Source organism: Chiloscyllium punctatum, chromosome 18 (genome assembly GCF_047496795.1).
Source record: "Chiloscyllium punctatum isolate Juve2018m chromosome 18, sChiPun1.3, whole genome shotgun sequence".
Lineage (NCBI taxonomy): Eukaryota > Metazoa > Chordata > Chondrichthyes > Orectolobiformes > Hemiscylliidae > Chiloscyllium > Chiloscyllium punctatum.
In genome coordinates, this window is record NC_092756.1 from 72,854,172 (window position 1) to 72,867,728 (window position 13,557).

Sequence of the window (13,557 nt, forward strand, 5' to 3'; positions counted from 1 at the left end):
TTGCAGTGGCTGATTTTCATCACATGTCAACTTCATCTCAATCCAAATTGACTGGATTTTTAAACTACTCTGTTAAAAATCATTGTGCCTGTGTTGAGATAATGGCAAATGCTGTTTAATAGAAACTTGCACAAGGTAATTCCGGGATTTGGGAGATCTTGGGGTGAATTGTCTGAAAGAGACAGCACAGCCACAATGGGCTGAATGCCCGCTAAGATTGTGTTGATTTGTCCTCAATGCAGCTTTTTGCAACATCTCCACTTCCTCCTTCCCCAGTAACTGCAAATATCTTGAAAGTGCTGCACAAAATAACATTGAGCCCTTTGCTATTTTCCTGTCTGCTCCATTTTCCTCAGACTTGAGATGTGCAAAGTTGGAGTTTGAAGGTGGTAAAAACAATGACTGCAGATGCTGGAAACCAGATTCTGGATTAGTGGTGCTGGAAGAGCACAGCAGTTCAGGCAGCATCCAAGTAGCTTCGAAATCGACATTTTGGGCAAAAGCCCTTTTTCCCGAAACGTGGATTTCAAAGCTACTTGGATGCTGCATGAACTGCTGTGCTCTTCCAGCACCACTAATCCAGAAAGTTGGAGTTTGGTTGATTTTTCATCTGTCCATTTGGGGAGAAATGGGAGGCGGGATCAATTTATCAAGCAGCCAACAATTTAGCATGAGATGGAAGGGGTAAAAAACAATCAGTGAGCATCCAACACTCAGAAACAAACACTATGAGAGGTCAGGGTGCAGTATTTCAAGGCTGCCATTGGCAACCGGCATGTGGGGCCCCAGTGGCCTAATGGATAAGGCACTGGCCTCCTAAACCAGAGATTGTGGGTTCAAGTCCCATCTGGGGTGTCTCTGTGGCTTATCCTTTATTTCTAATCTATTTTGGGAAAATCCCCATCTCTGCATTCAGTTGATGGTCAGTGGTATTCCATATGATCTTGCACAAGATTTTCGAGGATCTGCAGGATTGAATGTTGAAGGTGGTCATCAAGTGGCTGCTGTTTCTGGATGGGGACGAGATTCCTGAGAGTACGGTTGGAGAGGTTGCTTTTGGAAGCCAGCTCTCATCACACTCTCATCAACAAACCAACCCTTCAACACTGATCCCTCCAGAACATCGGATATTACTGACAGAGAATACCCCTGCCAATGTTTATAGGTGCACCATCGACAGCATTCTGTCTGGATGTATCACTACCTGGTTTGGCAACTGTACCATTCAAGATTGGAGACGGTTACAGAGAGTGGTGAACTCGGCCCAGACAATCACAAAGGCCAACCTCCCATCTATAGAATCCATCTCCCAGGCCCACTGTCAAGGAAAGGTCTCCAGCATTCTCAAAGATCCATCCCACCCTGGCAATGTTTTTCTACAACCTCTACCATCGGGGAGAAGGTACAGAAGCCTGAACACACGCACCAACCGGTTTTGAAACAGTTCCTACCCTTCTGTTGTTAGAATACTGAACGGTCTCACAGACTCTCAATCTTTGCCTGTACCTGTGTTGTTGTTCCTGCTGCTGTTTCCCTGTTGTTTACTTATCTATGTTACTGAACTCTGTGAGCTGCCTGTATTGCTCACAAGACAAAACTTTTCACTGTGTCTATCATTACTTGCAAATCAAATATTTTCAATGAATCTTCCACCTTTAGGATTACTGTTATCTTGGTCCAACTCATTGAATGTAAATATAAATTATTGAGTGTGGAATAACTTTATTTCACCTGCATTTTTTCCTGTTAAATGAGTTTGGGAGAAGATTTGTAGCTCGGGTGCTAGTTGTTTTGGTTCTGTTCGTCGAGCTGGGAATTTTTCTTACAAACGTTTCGTCCCCTGTCCAGGTGACATCCTCAGGTGCTTGGGAGCCTCCTGTGAAACACTTCTGTGCAGTTTCCTCCGGCATTTATCGTGGCCTGTCTCTGCCGCTTCCGTTTGTCAGTTCCAGCTGTCTGCTGTAGTGGCTGGTATGTTGGGTCCAGGTTGATGTGTTTGTTGATAGAGTCTGTGGATGAGTGCCATGCCTCTAGGAATTCCCTGGCTGTTCTCTTTTTGTCTTGTCCTATAATGGTAGTGTTGTCCCAGTCGAATTCATGTTGCTTGTCTTCTGCGTGTGTGGCTACTAAGGATAGCTGGTCTTGTCGTTTCGTGGCTAGTTGGTGTTCATGGATACGGATCGTTAGCTGTCTTCCTGTTTGTCCGATGTAGTGTTTTGTGCAGTCCTTGCATGGGATTTTGTACACTACATTGGTTTTGCTCACGTTGGGTATCGGGTCCTTTGTTCTGGTGAGTTGTTGTCTGAGCGTGGCTGTTGGTTTGTGTGCTGTTATTAGTCCTAGTGGTCGCAGTAGTCTGGCTGTCAGTTCAGAAATGCTCCTGATGTATGATAGTGTAGCTAGTCCTTTGGGTTGCAGCATGTCCTCGTTCCATTGTCTATCTCTTAAGCATCTGTTGATGAAATTGCGAGGGTATCCGTTTTTGGCGAATACCTTGTATAGGTGTTCCTCTTCCTCTTTTTGCAGTTCTGGTGTGCTGCAATGTATTGTGGCCCTTTTGAATAGTGTCTTGATGCAACTTCGTTTGTGTGTGTTGGGGTGGTTGCTTTCCTAGTTTAGGACTTGGTCTGTGTGTGTGGCTTTCCTGTAAACCTTTGTGGTGAATTCACCGTTCGGTGTTCTCTGTACCATCACGTCTAGGAACGGGAGTTGGTTGTCCTTTTCTTCCTCTCTAGTGAATCGGATTCCTGTGAGTGTGGCGTTGATGATCTGGTGTGTGTTCTCTATTTCTGTGTTTTTAATTATCACAAAGGTGTCACCAACTAGCCACGAAACGACACGACCAGCTATCCTTCGTAGCCACACACGCAGAACACAAGCAACATGAATTCGACTGGGACAACACTACCATTATAGGACAAGCCAAACAGAGAACAGCCAGGGAATTCCTAGAGGCATGGCACTCATCCACAGACTCTATCAACAAACACATCGACCTGGACCCAATATACCGGCCACTACAGCGGACAGCTGGAACTGACAACCGGAAGCGGCAGAGACAGGCCACGATAAATGCCAGAGGAAATATCACAGAAGCACTTCACAGGAGACTCTCAAGCACTGAGGATGTCACCGAGACAGGGGATGAAACGTTTGCAAGAAAAATTCCCAGCTTTCCTGTTAAATACCAACAGAACAGTATAGAGGTCAAGCAAGCTCAATGTTTGTACAGTTCGATGATCTCAAAGCAGCCATGCAGATGTTTAAAGATGGCAGGTCAGAGATTAACTGAATTTGAATGGAGATAATGCAGTGAGAGGGTTTTAATTGGAGAGAATGTTTAAATTGAAAGTATCCCCAGAAGGGATGTAAACCACAGGCAGTAGCTTCGAAGATCAGAGATGGAGCTGTTAGGTCTCTGGGACAACACGTGCTTCTGGGGCCATGTCAGGAGAATTGATCCCCTCAACCTTGGTTGTGTTCATGTCAGAACAATGCTGCACTCTCCCAACATTTATGTTCACCAACATTTCACGAGTTTCATCCCACCATCAAACTCACCATGGACTCCTCTTTAGTATCTGTCTCATTCTTGGACACATGCATCTCCATCAAGGATGGGCACCACAGCACCTCACTCAACCACAAACCCACCCTCAACATATTAAAACAGCCGTTCCCTCTGTACAAGCCGTACACTTACACAGGATCTGTTCAGGTCAGGGGGAATGTGAGGGGCACTTGGAAGTACACAAGGATGCCCTGATAAGAATGTGATACGATGCTAAACTCATCAATCGCCCGGTCTGACATGCCCCAGCGGGAAACTGCAATGACCTCCTCAGGAGACAGACACGAGCTGCAACCAACAGGGTACCCTTCATTGTCCAGTACTTACCAGGAGCTGAGAAACTACGTCACGTTCTCCACAGCCTGCAACACATTATCGATGAGGATGAGCACCTCGCCAAGACCTTCCCCACCCCTCCACTTCTCACCTTTAAACAGCCACCAAACCTTAAACAGACCATTGTTCACAGCAAACTGCCCGGCCTTCAGGACAACACCAAACAACACTGTCACAGCAGACACTGTAAAACGTGTCAGAGTGTCACCATGGATACCGCCATTACACACGGGGACATCTCCCACCATGTACGCTGCAGGTACTCATGTGACTCGGCCAACGTTGTCTATCTCATACGCTGCAGGGAAGGATGCCCAATGCATGGTACATTGGTGAGACCGAGCAGAGGCTACGGCAACAGATGAATGGGCACCGCGTAGCAATCACCAAACAGAGGTGTTCCCTCCCAGTCGGAGATCACTTCAACGATCAGGTACTTTCAACCTCAATCCTTCAGGTAACCATCCTCCAAGGTGGGCTTTGGGACAGGCAACAACGAAAAGTGGCCGAGCAGAGGCTGATAGCCATGTTTGGTACCCATGGGGATGGCCTCAACTGGGACCTTGGGTTTATGTCACACTACAGCTGACCCCACTGCAGTACACACACACACACACACATGCACACACACACACACACACACACACACACACATCCTGTCACACAATACACATACACACTCCCACACTCACACCCACACACACACCTTCTCACAGATGTATACCCCATTACACTCAAACACATACACATACACACACTCTCACAGACACTCACACCATCGCCCCCTCCCACGCACACCCAAATGCACACACTCACTCGGTCTCCCCTGCACACACACACATATACGTTTGTGGGGTGAATTTGTACGTTCAGAATTATCTTTAGTTTTTCTCAAAAACTGCATAAAACCATGTAAGATTCTGTAAATGCCACTTTTGAAATAGAATCAGTTTGAGCGAACATTGGGACACAGACAGATTATAATCCCACATCTTCAATGCATTATCTGAGCTGAGATGGCACCGATTGTTAAAACTCTCTTGAGAATGTAACTTTAACAAAGGTCTGGGATGGACATAACAAGGAACTGAAACGAACATGATCATTCTAAAAGATGAAAGATTTCAGCTCAATTTGTTTAATATTACATGCCATGACACTGCAATCCTGTTGCCAAAACTTCAGTGTTTTACTATCCTGCTCCACAACCACATGATGAAGAAGCAGTGCATCGAAGGCTAGTGTTTCCCAATAAACCTGTTAGACTATAACCTGGTGCTGTGTGATTTGTAACGTTGTCCGCCCCAGTCTAACACTGGCTCCTCCAAATCATAACCTTTATGTCAATGACTGGTGCGTTTTGGATGATAATGTAAAACATAACAATAGAAACCATTCAAAATTGGGGCTTGATGTTTTCAAGTCATTACACTATGACTTTTTCCCTGGCAGTTTACTCCACTGTGGGATTGTTTTTATTCATTTCTAGGGCGTGAACATTGCTGGCTAGATCAACATTTATTGCCTCTCCCTAGTTTCCCCTGAAAGGTGATGGGGAGCTATCTTTTTGAACCACTGCAATCCATGTGCTGCCTGTATCTCCTTTCGAACTGATTGAAGATTGAACAGGAGGGAGTCGGCCATTTTGGATTTGTTCAATACATTCCCATCACTTGTATGACCCTTTGATATTTTACTTATACATTCTGTGTCTGATGCCTCCTCTCTCATTACACCTGATGAAGGAGCAATGCTCCAAAAGCTCATGTTTTCAAATAAACCTGTTGGACTATAACCTGGTGTGGTGTGATTTTTGACCATTTGTTGGAGGTAAACCTACAATGAATCAATGGAGGGTGTTCCAGGATTGTGACCGAGCTACAGGGAAGGAATGCGATATGTTTCTGACTAGGCCAGCGTTTATTGCCCAGAGGGTGAGTCAACCACATTGCTGTGGGTCTGTAGTCTCACCAGGTTTTCTTCCTGAAAGGAGAATATGGAACCAGTTAGCTTCCGAACAAACCTCAATAGCAATATATGGTTATCATCAGACAAAGCTCCTCCTGAGCTGAGATTTCACCACCTTGTATGGTGGGATTACAGTCCATCTCCCCCACACCATGAACTTGGTGTTCTGGATTCCTACTCCAGGTCTAGCACTGCACCACCATCTCCCCTTATTAACTGGAATTGAGATCAAACAGACACAGGGTGCTGATCAGAGTTCATGTTTAAAAACATAACAGCCCAAATGGGATATGAACTCACAACCCCTGGCTTTGAACATGGACACCCTCTTCATGATGCATCTGAGGTGAGATACCATGTGAGCCACCCACGACAATTGATAGCTCTGTCTTTGGTTGTGCTCCGAAGATCTTAAAAATTCGGCAATTCAGCTCCTCGAGCCTGCTTTGTCATTCCACACCATCACGGCTGATCTCATCTCGGCCTTAACTCCACTTTCCTGCCTGCTCTCCATAACACTTCAACCCAACTACAGCCTGCATGTAGGGATCCCTTTTTATGGCACGAGGCACTTCACAGGAACCACATTCAGGAAACCATTACACATGGACCGAAACCTTGGCCAAAGAGAGGAACACCTTGAGATCCTGAGACCCCAAGGTAGAGGGGTGGAGATCTTTACAGAGTGACTTCCAGGGGGTACCATCCAGTCAAAGACAGTGATGTCCAAGCAATGAATAACAGGAAGCCAATCTGGCCTTTAATTTCCTGAATTATTCTTGTTGCCATTCTTAAGGAAAGAAACAACATTGGGTATTCTCCAGTCCTCTGGGAATTCTCCTGGGACTATAAAGGATACAAATATTTTGTACAAATCCGTAGCAATTTCCACACCTGCCTCTCTCAGGATTCTATGATAGATTCCATCAGGTCTTGGGGACTTGTCTACCTTAATGCTTTTCAAAACACCCAACACCTCCTTTTTAATATTGACATGCTCTAGAATATCAATATACAAGACTCACCATCCACCATGTCATAGAGCCATAGGGATGTACAGCATGGAAACAGACCCTTCGCTCCAACTCGTCCATGCCGACCACATATCCTAATCTAATCCCGTCCCATTCGCCCACACTGGGCCCATATCCCTCTCGACCCTTCCTATCCATATCAGTGAGCAGTGTAGGTTTCTTCCCTCCCGCCCCCCTGACCATGTACTCACTTTCTTTGTCTGATTTTCTTCCTTTTAAAAGTGCCGATGTTTTGAGGTTTTTTTCTCCAAAGTTGCATAATAAAACAGTAATTGCTGCTCCTGGAATTTGAGGAAATCACCCCCAACACCTAAAATGCCTCAAAAAAGGGGCAGCTCTTACAGTCACAACTTTTTCCCGTCCTCCATCTTGGACTACCCAGAATCCTTTGGAAATACCAATGCACTTTATTCATTAAGAACCTCACCCACTTCCTCCGGCTCCATGTGTAAATTCCCTCCTTTGCTCTGAGAAGACATACTCTTTCCCTGGTGACCTGTTGCTTGTTATCCCTCTGTAAAATGCCTTGGAGGTTCCTTAATCCTGTTTTCCATCAACATCGCATGGTCTCTTCAAATTCTCTATTTCCTAGTTTGAGTTCATTCCTGTTATCTCCAGGGCTCTGTCTGTCTTCAGTTTCTTGAACCTTACTTATACCTTCTTCCTCTTTCTGCCTAAGATTTAACATCATAACACGTCTGAACAGGTCAACGAAATATATCGACAGGAACCATCGATAGCATCAACCTTCATTGATTGAGTTATCTTTTAAAACCAATTCAGTGCAATTGAAAGACTGTGTGGTATCACTCACTGTAATAAACACTCTCCTTGAATATGGTGAAGAGAAAGTAATGGCAAATTATAAAATTACCAAAATAATGCATGACAATGGTTCGTAAATATATGTTTATAAATTACTCTACAGATACTTATAGAAATTAAATAAGGAGGAACAAATATCATCGACAATTAACCATACACTTCGCAATATTTCACTTTCACTGTAGAATTGTAGTTTTAAGATCAAAGTTTTTCTGAAGTTGATCAGATCTCACCCCATCTAATACTTGTCCTTTATACCTTTTTCCCCAAACTTGAGGTGAGAATTCATATGTTTCAGAGGATTGCCTTCTTTGATGAGCTGTTCCTTGATATATAATAAGTACAATCCCACAGACTTTGTCATGATTGCACCTTGTCTAAAGTCTGAATCAAATCATTCAACAGCAGACAATTCCCAAGAGGTTAATGAGCAAAAGTCCCATTCAATGTTTTCAAGTCTCCATTCTCCTTACGTAAAAAAATTATACACAAGTTAAATACCACAAGTGCTGGAAATCTGCAATAAAATCAGGAAATATTGAAATGCAGGTCAGGTAGCATCTGTGGAGAGAAACACAATTCTCAATTTGCAATATTCATTTCGTTTTTTTCAGCAGATGCTTCCGAACCTGAGAGTTTCAACACTTACTGTTTATATTCTTCATGTAGGTCATGCCCTTGGAGTGATTAATGTGAATGGAATGTTAAATATATCACTGAGATGTGCTGGTGAAGAGCATTGTTTCGTAAATACATGGAGCACTTACAAAGAGAGGCTGGTGTGAGAATTGTTCCCCACGTTATTACAGTTCCAGACAGATACCCCAAATTGTTAAGCTCCTAGGTGAGCAGGGATGAAATGGTTTCCTTTCTTCATTTACCTGTATCCTTGTTTGGTCACTAACAGGTAAATTTAAAAAGGGACCCTTTCTTGTGGATGTCTTCCTCCCAAATCATTTGAATTGGTGTTTAAAAGTAGCCAATTAAACCTGGATATGTTGAATTAACAAAAGAGTCAATCTCTTCATATCAGAATGCAAAAAGATTATTGTAACTCACATACACATAGATTAGGAAGAGAAGGAGTTGCAGGTAGATAGCACAGTGAAGAAGGCATTTGATCCACTTGCCTTTATGAGTCAGTGCATTGAGTATAGGAATTGGGATGTTGGGTTGTGGCTGTACAGGATATTGGTGAGGCCACCTTTTGGAATACTGCGTTCAATTCTGGTTTCCCTGCTATAGAAAGATGTTGTAAAACTTGCAAGCATTCAGAAAAGATTTACAAGGGTGTTGTAAGGGTTACAGGGTTTGTGCTATCGGGGGAGGAGGAATAGACTGAGGCTATTTTCACAGGAGCGTCGGAGGCTGAAGGGTGGCCTTATAGAGGTTTATAAAATCATGAGGGACATGGATAGGGTGAATAGCTTCAGTCTTTTCCCCAGGGTGGGGGAGGACAAAAACAGAGGGGGAAAGGTTTAAGGTGAGATGAATAATAATTTAAAAGGAACCTAAGGGGCAACCTTTTCATGCAGAGGGTGGTGCTTATATGGAACATACTGCAAGAGGAAGTGGTGGAGGCTGGTACAATAACAACATTTAGAAGTTAAAAGTCACACAACACCAGGTTTTAATCCCACAGGTTTATTTGGAAGCACTGGCTTTCAGAGCGCTGCTTCTTCATCAGGTGAAGACAACCACCCAGTGAAGGAGCATCGCTTCGAAAGCTCGTGCTTCCAAATAAACCCGCTGGGCTATAACCTGGTGTTGTGTGATTTTTAACTTTGTCCACCCCAGTCTAACCCCGGCTCCTCCAAAACATTTAAAAGGCATCTGGATGGGGGTATATGAACAGGGTGGGTTTAGAGGGATATGGGCCAAATGCTGGCAAGTCGGACTAGATTAATTCAGGATATCAGGTCGGCATAGACGAGTTGGACCAAAGGGTCTGTTTCCGTGCTGTATAACTCTAAGACTCTGTACCATTTAAAAGGCAGCTGGATGGGGACATGAATAAGAAGGTTTCAGAGGGATATGGACCAAATGCTGGTTTGTGGGACTAGATAACTTGCGGATATCTGGTTGGCATGGATGAGTTGGAGCGAAGGATCTGTACAACTCTGTAACTCTGTAAGTGTAAGCTTTCTTGGGAGATTTTGACTTTTGTTACAGAGCCTTTTTAAATGACTGGGACATTTTAATTTGTGCTTATTTGGTTTAATTGGTTTCTTTTAATTTGTTTTCAGAGTCGTGTAAGGAGACTTCTGAAAAGTAGGCTGTCAGTAGGTTAGAAGACGGAATAGGTTATGCTGCATTCTGCAATGACAGCGATGATGATGTGCCAAGTGTAATTCTTCAACTTGCTTGGCATTGATTTATTGGTTAATACTCTTAGCCATTGAAGTTATAACATCTTCAGTTGAGAGTGAAAGCATATATCTTGGGAGGATATTTAATTGCTCTAAAGATACCACGTATCTGAAAGTTCCCTGCAGTTAATAGATCAATGGGACAGGAATTACCTATTATATCACAAAGTAAGTCTGTTTCTCTCTGCTGAACTTCTACTCAGCTAAAGATTGACTCTGCCTGTTGTGTGATATGGCTTTTAATTTCCACTGATCAACCAGATGAACATTAGTAACACAATGTAATTAAACTCAACTTTCCTTCAGTATTCTTGTTGGTGATGAAGACAAAGGGGGACAAAATTGGTTTGCGGTTCAACTTGATTTTATTAACAAAATATTAAAACAGATTGTCAGCATTCCCCAAATTCCCACAATCTTTACTCTCTCTCCACCTCTATCCATCTGAGAAAGAATATTAACTGGAACAATCCATGTTGGGCCATTGGAATCATTTCAAATCCCCCTCCCACTCTGCTGAGGACATGGAGGTCCTGGGCCTCCTTCACCGCCGCTCCCTCACCACCAGACGCCTGGAGGAAGAACGCCTCATCTTCCACCTCGGAACACTTCAACCCGAGGGCATCAATGTGGACTTCAACAGTTTCCTCATTTCCCCTTCTCCCACCTCACCCTAGTTCCAAACTTCCAGCTCAGCACTGTCCACATGACTTGTCCGGACTTGTCCTACCTGCCTATCTCCTTTTCCACCTATCCACTCCACCCTCTCCTCCCTGACCTATCACCTTCATCCCCTCCCCGACTCACCCATTGTACTCGATGCTACTTTCTCCCCACTCCTCTAGCTTGTCTCTCCACGCTTCAGGGTCACTGCCTTTATTCCTGATGAGGGGCTTTTGCCTGAAACGTCGATTTCGAAGCACCTTGGATGCTGCCTGAACTGCTGTGCTCTTCCAGCACCACTAATCCAGAAATTGGAATCTCCTTCCTGTCCCGATATAGGGCTGGCTCTTTTCCACAAAGAGGGGTCTCGCAATTTCGGGCAGATCTTTCTACTGAGGCAGGAAACGATTTCTCTTCATTCTGAGGCACCAAGAGGGTCTGAGAAATGAAGTGACAATGTCATAACTGGTCAGAAAGGCCTTAGACAGTGTTCTTTAACTGTTAAACCTTGACAGCAGCTGCTCCATACTTTGAGGTCAACACTTTCCACAGAGAGCCCAAGGTGGAAGTGATAGGGGTCTAATGGATAAGGCACTGGCTTCCTTAAGCTTGTAGTAGTTGGTTCAAGTCCCATCTGGGGGGCTTGGGTTTTTTGCCTGGGCTTTGTTGCTGATTTTCATTTCATGTCAACTTCATCTCAATCCATGCTGACTGAATTTTTCACGCTGATTGATGATGTCACTTCCGCCCCATCATGGCCACTCCACAACCACTTCCACCCTTCACAATTCCTCATGCATCACACGTGACATCACTTCCGCCCTTCACATCATCGCTGATGCCACATGCTCAGTGACTTCCGCCACCCCGACTGCCCTGGCCACCACCACTTCCGCCACTCCCCTGCATTCTGCTGACGTGCCCCCCACAGAACCCACTGTCACTATCCCCACCCCCCAGAACCCCGAGGGGAACACTACCCCTGCTCATGACTCCACCCCCATTCCCCCCACCATCACACCCACTCCAGTTACAGGTTCCGCCCTGGACAGGACTGCTCCGAGTGCTGTCTCACAGGAGTCGAGTGTTGGTCATAAACCAGCTGGTGCCTGCCATGCTGTGGTACCGGCTGGTCACTTTGGTCCCTCCTCCTGGTTTTGTCGATGACATCCAGAGAATGTTGGTTCACTTCTTCTGGGACAAAAAGATGCACTGGGTCACTGCGCAGGTCCTGAGTCTCCATATTGAGGAGGGCGGTCAGTCGCTGATGTGCGTTCACACCCAGGTAGCGACGTTCCACCTTCAGACCTTGCAGCGATACCTTTACATTGAGCCTCCCCCTCGGCGGGGGGCCCTGGCGACGTATTTTTTCCACCAGGTGCGTAACCTCAACTACGAGACTCAGCTCCTGTTCAGGGACCGTGATGGTTTGGAGGTCACTCTCAGGACACTGCCTGTCTTTTACCAGGACCTGCTCACGGTCTGGAACATGGTCGAATCGCGTCACGCCTACCCTCCGGCAGGAGTAGCGGCTGTCGTCAGGGAGACGTTGCTCAGGAATCCGCACCTCCGTACTCGTGGGTTCGAGTGACTGTCGGAGGGGAGGGCCGTGACTGTGAGGGTGACCAGGGTCGGGGACGTGCTGGATGGTGGGGGCCTGGGCTGGACGCTGCCGCAGGATATAGCGAGCAGGGCAGCGGGAGACGTCCGGTACGTGGTCACCACCATCCGACACCTTAAAACGACGGTGCTCAGACCCCACGTAGTGCCCCAGTTGGAGGATGCTCAGGTGTGCGGTGGGATCCCGTCTGCACTCACTCCTGCCCGGACGGAATTTCACATTGGCCCCAGGGTCCTGTACTTCCTGCGGGAGACTGTGCCCCACAACCTGAGCTGTCTCCGGAGTTTTAGTTTTGTCCCTTTCAGGGGTGTATCACACAGGGCCCTGTACAGACTGCTGCTGCACACCCTCATCCACCTCCCGGACACACCCTGGCGTGCCCATTTACCACCGGGCGGTGGGGACCATCCCCAGTGAAGGGCTCTCTACATGGGAGTCCTTCCCCTTTCTCACGGGGATCTGGGGTGGAGGGTATTGCACGCGGCAGTCCGCAGATTGTGGTGGTTCACGGACTCCCAGCCCAACTGCTTGTTCTGTGGTGCTGTGGAGTCCATGGAACAGGGCGCTTGCACTCCCTTTTTAGCTTTCTGGGAAACCTTCTCCTCCGTTTCTGGTTGGACTTCAACCCCACACTCCCCATCATTGGGCACCCAGTGCCGAGGGGGGAGGGTTGGTCAGAGGATCTCCTCGTGGGTCTGCTCCTGGGCCTGGCCAAACTGGTTGTTAGGGCCGATTGCCTGACCCTCTTCCATGGTTACGTTCGAGCCCGGGTGTCCCTGGAGAAGGAGCACGCAGTGTCTACCAACATCCTTGAGCTGTTCAGAGAGTGCCCTCCCCCTCACTGTTTGGTCACACAGCATTGCCCTTTGATGCTTGTCACTGGCCACTCGGCTGTTTCCTTTCTTCCTGGTGATGGGAATTGAAGAAAGATTTGTCCATCTGTTGTCTTTCACTGTGTCTCACACCTGCACACACACAACATGGGTGCTGGGGAAAATATAAGCACTACCACAGTTAGGCAGCAGTGCGGGGGTAAAGAGAAAAACATTTCTAACCAGGAGATTTAGAATCCCCTCAGTCCAGGGCACTAACTCTGTGCTGGCTGAGCCACAGACAGTGTGTTCTTGCAAAACAAAACTTAAAAGCTGTCATTTTAGCATCGCACATGTG

The 13,557-nt window shown here is 46.1% G+C and overlaps 1 non-coding gene across 1 annotated transcript; it reads left to right on the forward strand.

Moving 5' to 3' along the window:
* Positions 1-782: 782 nt before the first annotated feature.
* trnar-ccu (transfer RNA arginine (anticodon CCU)) lies at positions 783-855 on the forward strand. Its single transcript has one exon. It is a non-coding gene; the product is annotated as a tRNA-Arg (tRNA).
* The last annotated feature ends 12,702 nt before the right edge of the window (positions 856-13,557 follow it).